Source organism: Sminthopsis crassicaudata, chromosome 3 (genome assembly GCF_048593235.1).
Source record: "Sminthopsis crassicaudata isolate SCR6 chromosome 3, ASM4859323v1, whole genome shotgun sequence".
Classification (NCBI taxonomy): Eukaryota; Metazoa; Chordata; class Mammalia; order Dasyuromorphia; family Dasyuridae; genus Sminthopsis; species Sminthopsis crassicaudata.
The window spans coordinates 384757488-384775790 of record NC_133619.1 but is presented as its reverse complement, the minus strand read 5'-3'; positions in this window follow the sequence as shown (position 1 = coordinate 384775790).

Below are 18303 nucleotides of genomic sequence, written 5' to 3'. Positions count from 1 at the left end.
CTGTGAATGTAACTGGAATTAACTCACTCATAAAATAAAAGCAGATGGAAGAATATATTAGGAATCAGAATCCAATAATTTATTGTTTGTAAGAAGCATATTTGAAACAGAAAAACAAAGAGTTCAATAATGAGCTTGAACAATCTATTATGTTTTAGCTGAGATAAAGGAGGCAGGGGTAGTGAACAATATCTCAGACAAAGCAAAAATAAAAATAGATTTAATTAAAAGAAATAATCAAGGAAACCACATTTTCCTAGAAGATACCATAGACAACGAAGGAATGTTAATCCTAAACATATATGGACTAAAGGACATAACATCCAAAACTTAAAGAAAAGTTTAAGTGAGTTACAGGACAAAAAAAGAAAGAAGTGAGCTAAGTAGACAATAAAAGTATACTAGTAGAGGACCTCAATATTCACTTCCCAGAATTAAATAAACTTAACCATAAAATAAATAAGAAAGAAGTTAGATATAAATAGAATCTTAGAAAAGTTTGACATAAGATATCTGGGAAAAAATTGAGTGAGATTATGACTTTTCTCAAATATTCTTTCAGCAAATCTGACCATGTTTTAGGGCATAAAAATGTTACTACAAAATGCAGAAAAAACATAGCTATTAAATTTATCCTTTTCTACATAATTAAATAAATTTATATTTGATGGAGAATATTGGAAGCATAGATTAAAATTTTATTACAAACTAAGGCTTTAATTCTAAAGAACAAATTATGAATCAATAATTTTGTTAAAAAACAATGACAATAATGAGAAAAAATACAAAAATCAGAGAAAAGTGTTCAATGCAGTAATTAAGGGTAATTTTATATCACTAAAGTGTTACATAAACAAAAAATAGAAAGAACAGGTCAAATAATTGAAAATATAATTAAAAACTAGACAAAACAACAAAGACACCATATAAATTCTAAAGATTAAAGGAGTAATTACTAAAACTGAAAACTAAATTAAGACATTGAATTAATAAAATGAGAAGCCAACTTTATGAAGAAAACAATAAAATAAATAAAGCATTTATTCATTTTATTTAAAAGGAAAGAGAAAAAATCCCCAAATTGCCAGTATCAAAAATGAAAGTACAAATGTACAACTAATAATGGTGAAATTAAAACAATTGTCAGGCACTGAGTTGCTCAACTTTATGCCAATAAAAATGACAATCTAAATGAAATAAAGAAATATTTACCAAAATGACAAATTGCTTATCAAGAGGTAATAGCATATCTAAATAATTCTGCCTTAGGAAAAGAAAATGAATGTGCCATAAAAGAGCTCCCTAAGGAAAAACAGCCTAGGATCAGATGGATTTACAAGTTAAATCTACTAAAATGTTAAGAACAATAAATTCCTATAAAATATAAGCTGTTTGAAAAAAATCGTAAGGCAGGAACAATTCCAATTTCAATCTTTGACACACAAATATTTTTAGACATATATATTATGTATCATTAATATTATTTATATATATATGTGTGTATATATATATATATATATACACACACACACACACACACAAAGAGAGAGAGGAGATAGTGACAGTAGCACTGTCAGGAAAAAGAGACAGAAAGAATCAACAGTGATTCTGATGGTTTAAATTTTGTTGTATTATAAAATTATCATTTTCTTAATAGAAGTAGGTAAATCAGAAAGAAAAATATATTTAGGGAAAATGATGAGAATACTCAAATTTATGCCACATGAGGATAAAGGAACTGGAATTGTTTAGTGTGGAGAAGAAAAGACTTATGATCAATATAATAGCTATCTTCCAACTTGTTGAAAAGCTGTCATGAAAAAATGGATTGGATTCACTTAGTATATCTAAAGTCAATGGGTTCAAGCTAGAGAAGGAAAGATTTATTTTTGATGTATGGGGAAATATCTTAAACAATTGGGCTTTCTAAAAGTAGTACAGTCTACCATAAGAAGATTCTGGGTTTCCCTTTCCCTGGATATCTTCAAGTGGAGACTGATCAATCATTTGTAGTGGGAATTTCTGTCCAAAAATATTATATCTGAAGTCCCTTAAAACTCTAAGAGCCTATGATTTTATAAAAAGAGAGAGATTGCCAGAAAGATCTATGTTTTTGTAAAGGAAACTCATCAGCCCACTTAGATTTTAAAATGTCCTACACACAAAATGGAACCAAGCATCAGTAATTGATCATGAACACAAGAATGGTATAGATCCAGAATAATTGTGTCAAAAGCTCTAAAGCTCAGATAATCTGATGTTAGTGATGAATGCTAAGGACAACTAAAAGGATTTTTTTTTGATCTATGATGCAAAAAAAGTGATAGTAAGGAAGTGATAGGACCATTCTTCAGGTTGGATGAGTAGACTGATGGCAGGATAATAGCAGATTGAAAGAAGAATTACTCAGCTGTTATTTTGCTTCTATTTTCTCTAGAAAGGAGAATAATACACTGACAAGGGTATAAAAAAGTGAAATCTTGACAAGAGTGCAATTAGCTACACTAAGTTAATTCAAGTCATTGAGCCCAGAAAAAGTACATACCTGGATATCGAATTTTGTTGTGGCTAATATTTTGTTTTTCTCTGGATTGCACAAATATGATTCAGCTTCGTTCTTTTCCAATTAGTTCTTTCAGACTATTATTCGATTAGTGAGTTGCTCTTATAACTTCCATTTCAAGTTAAAGTCTAAACTTGCCACCTTCATTCTCTAAACTTCATGGCCTGCCCAAAATCTACACTGTCCCCTGCCTCCCTCTTTGCCCTACCACTATTCATCTCCCTTTTATTTGTTGACTTTCTTCAGGCCTTTTAAGGAAAGAGAATTTCTTTTTATTTGGAATTGTATTCTCAGTGCCTAGCACTTAGTATCTATTAAACACTTGTTGACTTGACTTGATTTTGATATGTCATTGGAGGAATGCCACATTGAAGAAATAAACTTCTTTTTGGCTACTCCCTAGGACAAATCTCAGAGGTTAAAGTTGCCAAGAATATTGAGGTTTGATGTAAGGAAAAGCTGTGTAATAATTATAATAGTCCTAAAATTGAATAGAATATCCCAGGAAGTAGGTTCTATGTATTCTGGGAAAGCCTGGATTAATACATTTAATGGATGTGATAGAGGGGATTCTTGTTCAGATATGTCAAGCTTTTATGTAAAACAATTAGTCCCCTTATGATACTGAGACAGTAGTGATTCTGTAAAAGCACTTTACCTAGTTAGGTCTCAGATTTGCCATTTGTAAAAATGAGAATATCAAACAAATTGATCTTCTCCAAGGCAATAACCTTTATATTAGAAGTATCAGAAAAAGAAAAGGTTAATAGGGAGTTGATGCCCAACTCAACCAAGGAGATAAGAAGGAAGCACCTTGTTTCCCTTAATGAATTCAAATCATTTGACCCAGATGAACTACATCCTTGAATGCTAAAAGAATGAGAAGAGATTATTTCTAAGTCATTTTCAATAATATATGAATCTTGAAAAAAGAGAGGCACAACAAGATTGGAAATGGACAGATGTTCACTTCTGAGAGAGACACACAGAGAGAATTTTTATTCCTGAGAAAATTCTGGAATATATTATTAGAGATTGTTGGTAAATATCTAGCAAATACAGTAGTGAATGCAAAGAGCCAACATGTTTTTAAGAACAAGTGACAATAAATTAATCTCATTTTATTATTTAACTAGATTATTGAGGCAATAGATGAAAGGAATGCAATGGTTATAGTTTACCTGGGTCTTTAAAAAACTTTTATTAAAATATTCAATTTTATTTTTTGTGGAAAAGAGAGCTGTGGAACAAATAATAACACCATGAGATTGTTTCAGAGATGGTTAGATAGCACCATTAAAATAGTTGTTAATGATTCAATATTATTTTTTTTAGATCTCCAGGTGGTTAGATGGCTCCATTAAAATAGTTGTTAATGATTCAATATTAATTTTTTTAGATCTCCAGGTAGTTAGATGGCTCCATTAAAATAGTTGTTAATGATTCAATATTAATTTTTTTAGACTCCAATGACAAGTCTTAGGGATCTGGGTTCTTATCTGTTTACTAGTTTAACTGTAATTTGGATAAGCATAGATTATATGCTCACAATTTTTTCTTTAGTTGGCACAAAGCCAGGAGGGACTGATGACACACCAGATGACAGAGTCAAGAGCCAAAAAAATCTTGACAGGTTAGAACACTGGGTTAAATCTAATTATATAAAATTCAACAGATATAAGTAAAAATCCTTATATTTGAGAAGAGTTTCCTGCTTATAAGTTCAGTGAAGCATAGTTTGGCAGCAGGTTATCTGACAAAAAGATACATGTTTTTGCTTTTTGCAAGACAATTGGGATTAAATGATTTGCCCAGAGTCACACAGATAGAAAGTATATTAAGTATATGAAGCCAGATTTGAATTCAGCTTCTCCTCATTTCAAGGCCTATGTGCTATTTACTAAACTACCTAGCTGACACCCAATACAGGGATATTGGTTGACTACAAACTCAATGAGTCATGAATTGCTAATGAATTCTTAGTTTGCCCTCATCAAGCCACATGGAGACATTTTGTTTATTTATGGGTATTACATAGTAAAAAAGATATTAATGGTTTGAATAGTGTCCAGAGGAAGACAACCAAATGAAGTGTTTTGAGTTCATTTTGAAAAAGAATCAGTGAAGGAATGAAAAATTTCTCTTGAAGAAAATCAGACTCACTTTTCTTCAGATAGTTGAAGGATTGTCATGTATAGAAACATTAAACTTGTCTTGTTTGGCCACAGGAGACAGAACTAGGGCTAATTAGTAGAAGATTCAAAGAAGCAAATTTATGTTTGACATTAAGAAGAACTTCCTAATGATTTGAATTATCCAAAAGTAGAACAGACTGTCTCAAGATGAGATGGCTCCCCTTTTTACAGTTCTTTAAGCAGAGTCTTGATAATTACCTCTTAAGTCTGTTATAGTAGAGACAATAGTACCCGTATAATTCTACTCTTCAGTGTAGCTTGGACTAGACAGCCTCTGAATGTTATTCCAATCCCAGAATTCTGCGATTCAGTAATGTCTTAGGCCTTATTTAACATTTTATAGTTCTATGATTCATCATGTTTTCTAAATATGAATTTACCTTCTTTGATTTGGTCTTCAAGCATGCCAAAGAGCAAATTGACAATGGTGCATTAAGTAACAGTGAGTAGGATGTTCTCATGGAAAAACAAAACAAAACAAAACAAAACAAAACAAAACAAAACAAACAAACAAACAACAACAACAACAACAACAACAAAAAACACATGGAAAGATTTATGTGAACTAATGCAAAGTAAAAAACCAAAGGAACATTGTACACAATAACAGTGACATTGTGTGATGATATATTATGAATAACAACTATTTTCAGCAATACAGTGATCCAAGAAAAAATCTGTAGAAATTATGATAGCAGGTGCCATTCATTTCCAGAGAAAAGAACTAGTTGAACCTGAATATAGGATAAAGATACTTTTTCTTTACTTTTTTCTTTTTTCCCCCCAATATTTTCTTTCACAGAATAATCTAAATGGAAATGTATTTTTCATGACTATATATGTATAACCTACATCAAATTACTTGCCTTCTCAATTGGGAGAGGAAGAGAAAGAAAGGAGAGAATTTGGAACTCAAAATTTGAAAAAAATTGAATGTTAAAATCGTTTTGCATGTAATTAGAAAAATTTTAAATAAGGATTTAAAAAGAATGATGGTTCAGTGTTATGACATCCATCCATCTATACATTTTTTCTATCTATTCACCTCATTTCCTAAGATAAGCAGAATGTCACAGGGAAAACAATCCTGGACTTTGAGTCAGGAAAATTTCAATTTGAATGTTACTTTTTGCACTTAGTAGTTATTTGTCCACAGATAAATCAATTAGGTTTTCTAAACCTCCAGTTCCTCATTTGCAAAACTACAATAATCATTCCAATAATATGATTTCACTGGATTCTTGTTAGGCCCAAATACTATAAAGTATATAGAGTGCTTTGCAATCTTTAAAGGACAACATAAACAGCATGTATTATTATTTTGTAGAATAATGAATAAGAACCACAAGGACATTCCTGTCAGCAATAAATAATAGGATATTTATTACAGAAAACTCTGACATAGATTGAAGGACTTTTGTTCACAGTATGAATGTTGAAAAATATTGTTATGTATAATTGGAAAAATATTGTCAAAATTTCAATCTATTTTTCATAAACCATTTCTCATGACAGTCTTTAAATTGTTATGAAATATTAACAGATCCATATTCATATAAAGTACAAATGTGTAATAAATTTATTTGGTCATTGTGGAATGAGTGATTATATTTATATTAATCAAAATGTGCTAAATTGTTATATATTTCAGAATGTAACTATTTACTTTACTGCCTGTCATTTCAAAGTTTTAGACAATGATTTTCTAGTGAAAAATCGATCATTTTCCTCCTAGGTTTTTGATTTGAAAATATGGCCGGCTAGTTCTACAACAAAAATATCAACTTTATTCCTCAGAGGGTTATATCTTTGTTGTTGTTATTGTTACTATGTTGACATATGTGTCGAATCACAGGCATTTTTAGGTTTCATAAAGTACAGTACCCACAATCTGTGCTTATGTCAGCAACTTCTCAGCTGGAAATGTGGGATAATTGATCCATACTACCTAGTGGCTACTACTAAGATATGAGGACCATGACAGCTATGGATGCACATGTAATCAATTTCACCTCATGGGGATGAGGGCTATTTGCAGGCTATAAATCAAGGAATGAGAGTGGAAACTTTCTATTAATGAAAACAAGCTTCCTATCATTCAGCATCAGCAATACAGTACAGGTCCAAGGGATTTACAGACTAGAGAAAAAATAAAGTGTGTTTCTTCACAATGTGCAAAAAACAGCTGTAGTATCTTAGAATAGCTGAAGTTTTCTATCTTCCCCAGAATATTTTTGCCTCCCCCTACCCGAGGGAACCAGTTAGCATGATTAGACACTCAGGAGTCATGCATGTATTTGGATTCCTGGGAAGACTGACATTTGGAGAATATCATTGGCCTGATTTTTATACATCTGCCAAATAGATTTTCCTAAAGTGACTCTATCACTGTCCTACTCAATAAAATGTAATGATGAACTATTGCTTCTAGGATCAAATATAAAATCTACTTTTGATTTCAAAATTATCTTTTGGCTTTATTACATATGACTGCTTTTCACAGAATTTATAATAAAGACAAAGTAGACCTCATATAGAGCAATCCATTGAATATATCTATGCTTTTGTGCTAACATCATTCATTCCTGGAATCCCATTCTACTTTATTCTAATCTCTTCATTTGAAGCTTCACTAAGGTTTCCTGTTTTTCCAAACTGCTACTGTGTTCTTTTTTGTGTCTCTTTGGCATAATCTTATATATGTATAAATCTCCCAAGAAGACATTAGGAATTTCTTAAGAAAAAGACCATTTCATTTTCTATCTCTCTGTCCTAGCAGAGTTACCAACATAATGATAATTAATAACTGTTCTTTGGTTGAATATTTATTAGATATATTAGGTAGAAGTGGTATCCAATCTTCATAAAGATCCTTGAATTTCCATGTGTTGTCATCTTGGTGATATTCATTGTTGCTGTTTGAAAGGCAATGAAAAGAAACCAAGAAAAGAAAAATTCATATCTCCAAAAAATTCACACTTTGTTCAGTAGACAATAGTGGAGGGAGCAGAAGGATAAGGACTCTATTCCTATGTGTATGTCCCAAGTAAATTGCTGCTTTGAGTTTCAGAATTTAATGTTCCAGAAGAATATAATCAATTTGATGGTGGAGGTTGCTTTTGTATCTCTAATGTCTAGTATAATAACTTGTACATAGAAAGGGGAATTGAATGAATGAATAAATAATTGAATGGATGAAAGGTTTGTGAGCATTTAGAAAGTTAAGTGCTATTCACTAAGTTTCATCAGGATTCATTAAAAATTGATCATCCTAACTAAAGTAATTTTATTTTTTGACAGTAATTAGACCAGTTTATCAGTAATGTACTGAAAACAGTATTTCAACAAAGTAGTTAATAAATTTTCTGTTTATCATTATGCACAAAATAAAGAGATGTGGGTCATTTGATGAGATTTTTAACTAAATTTGTAACTGGTTAAATGATTGTACCCAAAGAACATTTATTATTGTGTTATTCTTCTTATGAAAAAAAGGTCTCTAGTGGAATGTTTCAAGCTCTCTCCTTAGCCATGTACTATTTTAATTTTTTTTTTTTAATCAAGAAATCAGATGAAGGCATTTTAGTCAAATTGGCAGATGACAAATCTAGGAGGGACAGCTAACATAATGGATAGGAGACCTTAAAAGGTCTTAGGCTAAAACAGGGAATTAAGTTACTTATACTTTTACACACACATATACACACAAACACACACACACACACACACACACACACACACACACACACACACACACACGTGTGCTCGCGCACTACAAAAATAAAGTTGCCATGGAAAAGCTCTGGATATTTTAGTGTCTTGCTAGTTCAAATTAAATCAAAAGCAACAAGGTAGACAACCAAACAAACAAATAAAAGACAAAAACAAAAAACAAAAAACTCTACTGATGTCTTGTTGTTCTTCATTAAGAAGAATATTGGAGTGGCCTAATCCTGGATAGTGGAGAAAAATCTAAGAGTTTTCTGAGCTCTCTCAAGTTTCCCTCAGAAACAATGCTAAAATAAACTTCTAAATGGATTCTGGAGTAAAGGACCCCATAAAAAGAGTGAAACAATTGTCCAGCTTAAGATAGTTTTTAATGATTTCAGAAAAGGTCTATGTCATTTGGATAAAAAGGGAATACAGCCCAGCACAGTGCAGCCACCACAATTGTTGTGCTGACAATCTGGTTGGAATTAACCACAACAGACATCAGCAATTGTGGCCCTGGATTTTGAAAGTAAAGTAAGAGAAATAGTAGAAAAATTGGGAAAAATGAGAATTATGCAAGAGAATTATGCAAAAAGAATGAACAGTTTGGAAAAGGAAGTACATCTTATAAATTAGAACTGGCCAAATGCAAGAAAAAAAAATCAATGAAGAAAACTCATTTAAAGGTAGAATTGGGTAAATGGGAAAGGAGGTACAAAAACTATTTGAAGAAAAGAATTCATGTTGAAATTTCACAAGTAATGGCTAATGACTCTTTGAGAGTCATTTTGAGACACCAAGAATCAATAAAACAAAATCAAAAAGCTTAAAAAAAAAAGAAAAGAAAATGTAAAACAGTTCATTAGAAAAGCAACTGACTTGAAAAATAAATCCAGGAGACAAAATTTAAGAATTATTGGACTCTGTGGAAAAGAAAGGAATTTGTGGCCAAAGAAGAACTATAGTTCATTTTGACCACAAAATAGATAATTTTGATTATATTAAATAAAAATAAAACATTGTACAAACAAAACTAATGTAATCAAGATTATAAGAGAAGCAATAAACTGGGAAAAATTTACATTCAAAAATAATATATTTCTGATAAATGCCTCAATTTCTAAAGTATATATATATATATATATATATATATATATATATATATATATATATATATATATATATATATATATATATATATATATATATATATGGAGAGAGAGAGAGAGAGAGAGAGAGAGAGAGAGAGAGAGAGAGAGAGAGAGAGAATTGACTCAAATTTATAAGAATTCAAGCCATTCTTCAGTTGTTAAATGGTCAAAGGATATGAACAGACAATTTCTAATCATATGAAAAAGTGCTCTAAATCATTATTGTTCAGAGAAATGCAAATTAAGACAACTCTGAGGTACCACTACACACCTCTCAGACTGGCTAAGATGACAGGAAAAAATAATGAAGAATATTGGAGGGAATGTGGGAAAACTAGAACACTAATACATTATCGCTGGAGTTGTGGATTGCTCCAACCATTCTGGAGATTAATTTGGATATATTGGGCCTATAAAAAACCCAATAAGATCAGGGATTTATTCAACATTGTATGAAAATGGCTTTAGTAATAAGAAAAGAAAAAAATAAATTAAAGAATTAGAACAAGCAGAGATAAAATAAAACTATCATTTTACAGATGATATGATAATATATACTTAGAGAATCCTAGAAAGTCATCCAAATACTTACTGGAATCACTACACAGCTTTTTCAAAGGTTCAGGATATAAAATAGCTCAATAAAAATCATTAGCATTTCTATATAATAATGACAAAGCTCATCATAAAGACATAGAAAGAGAAATTCTATTTAAAATTAGTGTAGGCAAAATAAAATATTTGGGGATCTACCTGCCAAGACCAAGCCAAGAACTATGTGAACACAATTACAAAACACTTCTCATACAAATAAAATAATTTGGAAACATTTGGAAGCAATTGGAAAAATACCAATTGTTCATGGCTAGGCTGAGCTAATATAATAAAAATGACAATTCTGCCTAAATTGCCCTACTTGTTCAGTGCCATACCAATCTAACTCACAAAACAACATTTTATAGTAATAGAAAAAATAATAAAATTCATCTGGAAGAACCCAAGGTCAAAATGTCAAGAGAATTAATGGAAAAAAAATACAAAGAATGGTAGCTTAATAGTACCAAACCTAAAACTATATTATAAAGCAGCAGTCAGCAAAACCATTTAGTACTGGCTAAGAAATAAAGGATTAATGGTATCTTAGATAAGCAGGTGAGACAATAATCAAGGCCTATAGCAATCTAGTATTTGATAAATCCCCACACTCCAGCTTCTGGAAAAAGAACTCACTATTTGACAAAAATTTTAGGGAAAACTAGAAAAGGATGTATCATAAACTTAGCAAATACCTACATCTCACCATCTATAAAATAAGGTAAAAATAGATAACATGATTTGGTCATAAAGGATGATACCATAAAGAAATTAGGAAAGCAAGGGATAACTTACCTATCAGAAATTTAGAGAAGTGAAGAATTTATGACCAAAGAAGAACTAGAGAACATTATTAAAAAAAAAAAAAAAAAAACTATTTATTGAGGGCATTGCTTTGATAACATTAAATGTAAATGATTTCACAAAAACAAAACCAATAGAAAAATGTTTAAAAGAGAAGTACAGAGCTGGGAAAGTGTCATTATAGACAGTATTTCCGATAAAGGTCTCATTGCTAAAATATATAAAGAACTTTGTCAAATTCATAAGAATACACCTCATTTCCCAATTGGTAAATGGTCAAAAGATATGACAATTTTCAGATGATGAAATTAAAGCATTTATAGTTATATGAAAAAATGCTCTAAATCACTATTGATTAGAGAAATGCAAATTAAAACAACTCTGAGCTATCATCTCACACCTCTCAGATTGGCTAAGGTGACAGGAAAAGAAAATGACAAATATTTCAGGGGATGTGGGAAAATTGGGACACTAATGCACTGTTAGTGGAGTTGTGAAATAATTCAACCATTCCATAGATCAATGTGGAACTAAGCCCAAAAGATGATAAAACTGTGCATATCCTTTGACTCAGCAATGCCACTACTGGGTCTGTGACCCAAGGAAATCATAAAAGAAGGAAGAGGACCCATATGTGCAAAAATGTTTGTAGCAGCTCTTTTTGTGTTAGCAAAGTATTGGAAAAGGAGTGGACACCCATTGATTGGGGAATGTTTGAATAAACTGTGATAGATTAAAGTAATGGGTTATTTTTGTTCTATAAAAATTGTTTTAATAAAGCTGATTACAGAAAGGCCTGGAAAGATTTACATGAATTGATGTTGAACAAAACAAGCAGAACCAGGAATACATTGTACCCAATAACAGCAAGAATGTGTTCTGATCAACTATGAAAGGGTTGGTTCTTCTCAGATGTTCAGTGATCCAAAGCAATAGCAATAGTCTTTTGACAGAATATACCATCTGCCTCCAGAATCTGCCATCTGCTAGTCTCTAAGGATACTGAACATCAATCAACACATACTATATTTACTTCTTTTTTCTGGTTTTTTTTTTAATCTCTCCCATGGTTTTTCCCTTTAGTTCGGATTTTTCTCTCCCTAAATGATTAATACAGCAATATATATTAAAATAAATTTACTACAATAAAAAATAAAGTAGCCATAGGCAAAGGGCTACAAACAATCAAGGAGTCACAACCAGGATTACTGAGATCTTCTCCATCAAAGGATATGAAGACATGGAATATAATTTTCTGGAAATGCAAAAACAGTTTGGATTATATCCAAAAATCAATTACCCATCAAAATTGAGCATATTTTAGGGAAACGATGGATATTCAATGAAACAGAGGACTTTCAAACTTTGCTGATGAAAATATTAAAGCTGAAAAGAAAATTGAATCTTCAAATACAAGACTCAACGGAAGCATAAAAAAGTAAAAATAAATTATAAAAAAATGACAATATACTATTCAATAGGATTAAACTATTTGCATTTCTACATAGAAAGGTGATGTTTTATAGCAGAGTTGACTGATATAATATGTAAAAATATGATATAAAGAAAATTAAAGATGAAAAAAAGGATTTTATTCAGAGGAGAGGAAAGGGTGAAGAAAAGATAAATTTCATTACATGAAGAGGCACAATAGACTTATTACAGTAGAGAAAATATAAATGGGGAAAAATGGAATTGAGGTAAATATATAGTTAGCAATCATAACTGAATGGGATTAACACTCTTGTAGAAAAGAAGTGGATAGCAGAGTGGATTAAAATCTAGGATCCTAAAATATTTTGCTTACAAGAAACACATTTGAAATAGAAAGATTCACAAAATATAAAGATGAAAGGCAGGAGCAGAAGGTATTTTGCTTCAGGTAAAGTTAAAATAAGCAAATGAGAAAGTAGGAGCACCAAACTTAATCATAGACAAAGCAAAAGCAAAAATAAGCCTCATTAAAAGAAATGAGGAAGATTACTACATCTTTCTAAAGGATACGATGGAAAATGAAATAATATCTACTCTAAACATATGCATGCAAATTCCTATAGGAGACATTAAATGAGTTACAGGAAGAAACAGATAACAAAACTATATAGTGGAGGACTTCAATTTCCACCTTTCAGAACTAGATACATCTAACCACAAAATAAACAAGAAAGAAATTAAGGAGGTCCACAAAAATTCTTGGAGGAAATTGAATGGAAATAGGAAGGAATATACCTTGTTCCTTGAAAGATACATGGTACCTAAACAAAAAGTGATAATACATTTTACTTTATCAGTGTGTATAAACAACACAATCAAAAGCAGAAAGGCAGAAATATTAAACAAATATTTTTCAATAAAACTTACAATAAAGGGCAATGTAAAACATAGTAAAAGCTAATTGGAAACGTAATAATGTAATCCTAATGATTCCATGGATCAAATACCAAATCATAAAAATAATAATTTCATGTAAGAGAATGATATAATGAGATAACATATCAAAACTTATAGGATGTACAAAACTGTTCTTAGGGGAAATGTTATTTATCTAAATGCCTACATGAATAAAATAGAAAATGGGGAGCTTAATGAGATGGGATGCAAGGAAATTATAAAGGAGGGAAAAGGACTCATGTGCAAAAATGTTTGTAGCAACTCTTTTTGTGATAGCAAAGAATTGGAAAAGGAGTGAATGCCCATCAATTGGGGAATGAATGGTTGAACAAGCTGTAGTACATGAAGGTAATGGAATATTATTGTTCTATAAAAAAAATGATGAACAAGCTGATTTTAGAAAGGCATGGAAAATGAAAGACTTGGTTCTTCTCAGCAGTTAAGTGATTCAAAGCCATCCCAAAAACCTTTGGAATGAAAATGTCATTAGCATCCAGAAAAAAACAAAACAAAACAAAACAAAACTCTAAGGAGACTGAATGTAAAAACATATGCTATGTTCACTTTTTTTTTCTTTTTCTTTTTTTAATTTCTCCCATGGTTTTCATTTAGCTTTGATTTTTCTCTCCCAACATGATTCATAAAGCAATGTATATTTAAAAAAGTAAAATTACTACAATAAAAAAGGAAAATGAGAAATGAGTTAGATTTTTAAGTATACAAATCATTCCCAAATTGATAAATGGTCAAAGCAGATTAACAAACAGGTTTGAATTTGGGGGGGGGGGTAGAGTTGAATTTGAGAATATTTTTAAAAATATTTTAAAATAATAGCTTTTTATTTAAAAATATGTACAAAGATAGTTTTCAACATTGACCTTTGCAAAACCTTGTGTTCCACATTTTTCTCCTTCCTTTTACTCAATCCCTCCCCTAAACAGCAAATAATCCAATATATATAAAACATGTAGAATTCTTCTATATCTATTTCCACTTTCATCTTGCTGCCCAAGAAAAATCAACTCAAAAAGGAGAAAGAAAACAAAATGCAAGCAAAGGACAAAAAAAGTGAAAATTCTATGTTGTGATCCATATGTAGTCCCAACAGTTCTCTTTTCTGGATGCAGATGGCTCTCTCCATCACAAGTTTATTGTAATAGGCTTGAATTCTCACTGTTGAAAAATAATTAAGTCCCTCAGAATTGATCATTGTATAATGTTCTTGTTGTTGTATATAATGTTATCTTGATTCTACTGACTTAGCATATAAGTCTCTACAGATCTTACTAAAATCCTCCTGCTGATTACTTTTTATAGAAAAATAATATTCCATAACATTCATATACCATAACTTATTTGGTCATTTCCCAACTAATGGACATCCACTCAGTTTCCAGTTCTTTGACACTACAAAAGGGGCTGCTACATTTTTGCACATTTAGGTCCTTTCCCCTTTTTTATGATCTCTTTGGGATATAGGCCCAATAAAGACTCTGCTGGATCAAAGAGAATAGGCAGTTTTCAAATGAAGAAATTATAGCTATAAATAGCTGTATTAAAATGCTTTAAATCAGTTTTGATCAGAGAAATAAAAATTAAAACAACAGTGGAGTGCCATATCCCACTTATCAGATTAGCTAGTGTGGCAGAAAAGGAAAATGATAAATGTTGCAAGGGATGTGGGAAAACTGCCAACACTAATGCATTGTTGGTGAAATTGTGACCTTGTGAAGTTGAACATATTCTCAAAGGGCTATAAAACCAAGAATACTCTTTGCTCTAGCAGTGATGCCACTCTATCTCTATGCCAGAGTGATCATTGAAATGAGAAAGAGACCCAAGTGTACAAAAAAAAAATTGTGGAAATTTTTTGTGGTTGAAAAGAATTAGAAATTGAGAGGTCCCCATCAATTGGGGAATGATTGAATAAGTTGTGTTATATTAATATAATGGAATATTATCATTCTATAATAAATGATGAACAGGCAGATGGAAAAAACCTGGGAAGATTTATATGAACAGATGTTGAACGAAGTGAGCAGAATCAGGAGACCATTGTATGTAGTAACAGCAACATTGTGTGATGATCAACTATGATAGACAACTTTTCTCAGAAATAGTTATTTAAGACAATTCTAAAAGTGATAGAAAATGTCATGCATATCCTGAGAAAGAGGTATGAGACAGAATGCATAATGAAGCATACTATTTTCAACTTTTGAAAATTTGGTGCTTTTTTCTGTGTTTTTTTTTTTCACTTTTTTTTTCTGATTCTTCTTTTATAACATAATTAATTTGGAAATATGTTTAGCATGATTGTCCATGTATACCCTAGATCAGATTGCTTTCTGTCTTGGAAAGGGAAAAGGAAAGGGAGAAAAAATATTCCTTTTAAAATTACTATAGAAAAAATAAGATATTTGGATATCTTATTACCAAGGCTATTTTTATTGTGTTTTTATTTTAGTGGGGTTGGAGTAGAAGAGAGAAAAATAAATTTTTGTTAAATAAAAGATTTAAATGATTAAATTTTATGAAGAAAAGATTAATAACTTTATAGAATCATGAAGGCAACAGAGTAAATTAGATGAATTCTCATAAGAGTTCTAACATATATTTTTTTATGGTTTGCAATGCATTTTCCTTAAAATCATTCTGTAAGGTAAGAAAGGTAAGATTTATGATCTACATTTTATATGAATAAATGAGAGTCAGCCACTTCTCCCAGGTTACACAATGAATGAGTAGCAAAGGCAGGGGATAGAACCAAGATCTTCTGACTTTTTATTCAAGGTTTCCCCCATAGCATCTTTCTTTATGTGACCTTTATCAAAAGCATCAGCAAGTTCTGAAATGCTAAATCTTTATGTAAAATAAATAATTTAAAGTGAATAAAAATAAGACTATTTAACTACATCAAGATATATTTTAATGCTAATAACGAAGTTTTATTAATTCAATCTGATTGACTGCTATTGAATCTAGTTTACATAACGATTTTAATTTCTGCACCGTCTGTCATTTTTGATTAATATAAAGTGTCTTTGCTTCTCCAGTGACTCAGCCATGATTCTCAGTATTTCATCTCTAAGAAATTGACAGGCTTCCCAATGAAACTTAATTTTGTAAACTAAAGTATTTTTAAAGTGAAGAATGCTTTCAGACCTTTAGATAATAAACCCACAGATCACAATAAAAATCATAAATCATAAATAAAAATCTGTTGTCTTGTTTCAGTATACCTTGCAGGAATCCTGAGAGAAAAATATGGAAAACCACCAGCCTTATCACTTGTTCATGTAAGTTTGATTATATATGACTTATTTGATTTTATATTACAGTGTTTTTTTTCTTCCATGTACTTAAGCTCACTCTGAGGCAAACACTCTGTGAAGTTAAATACAAGTGAGTAATATGAACGACACTATCAGGACCCCAAAACTATTTTGATTGTAGTATAGTGTATAATACTTAGTAACTTCAGCCTGAAACATTTTAAAGGAGTGCTTGGTATTCATATGTTTCAATGACAGAAAATATTTCCTATGATGATATGTAAAATGAGCCATAGGCATTTGAAGAAGTAAAAACGGAGACAGTTTTATGTATACTGACTCATGGTATGATGGATCACTAAAAAAAGGGAACAAAAAACATTCTTATTTAAAAGGTAATGATAATCAGAAATTTAAGTGATATTAAAACAAAAATATAATTACAATAATTTTAAAGACTTTTTGCCCAAAAATATATAACCTCTTAAGTGCCTTATGGCATTTAAATTCTCAAGTACGATAAGTGACTAGAATGGATCTTTTTGATTGCCTTGTTCCTTCATTTTACTGCTGAGAAAAGTGATGCCAAGCAAAGTGAAGAATCTTTCCTAAGGACAGAAAGAACAAAGTTTCTGTTTGGATTTTTCTAATGTGCTCTTTCTTCTACACCAATGATTCTCAAAATCCAAGGGCCACTGGGTATCTATTTATGTGATTTGTATGATCAAAATTATTTTCATAATAATACTAAGATGTTTTGATTTTTAATATAGTAATATCAAATATAATTAGAATTATGTTGGAAACAGCTCAAATTGGCTCTTGAGAGCTTATTGTTAAATAAGTATAAGCATTTATATTTCAGAAATTGAGAATTAATATAAATTGGACCTTAATTTATTTCTTTCTTGATTTCTAGATTTCAAATACTGGAGAAAATATTAATAATACAGAATAAATTCAGAAGTGTATCAGTTGTATTTTTCCCCTGGAGAGTTATTTATTAAACATTTGTCAATATACTTCCAGATATAACATACATAAACAAAAGCTTTTTTGGGAGGGGGTTCTTAATACTGAAACATTTGAGAACCCTTGCACATCTCATGCTGCTTATCTTTTACTCAGTGGATTAAAATACTGAAGGCCTTCATTTAAAATTTGGATATTACATGGAAAGGACAAATCCAGTCCACTATTATCAGGCATGAATATCTTAGTTTATCAGATTTGTTATCCAGTCAATTAGTTAGCAAGTCAGTACATAATAAGCTTCTTGAAGTTTGGAATGATTACTTTCATGAGTACTTTGCTTTCTTTGTAATTGAGCAGCATTGAATAGGAAGAAAATAGAGAGAAGAAAAAGATAGCTTCCAATCTTCCTTTCCTGCCTTCACTGAAAGTTTTAAGAGAACCAATGTTATATTGCAGGCTGATGTATCAAGGGGAAAGATCAACTGAGATAAATACTGGGGAATTTTAGATAAACTGAGAAAGAACTTTAGCTTTCTAGAATGCTCAGAAGTTTGAACAGCAACAAAAATCACTTACTTAGAAAAAAAAGTGGTCATAGAGAGCCACAGTTCTGAACTTTGTCTAAGAAAAAGATTTGGACACTC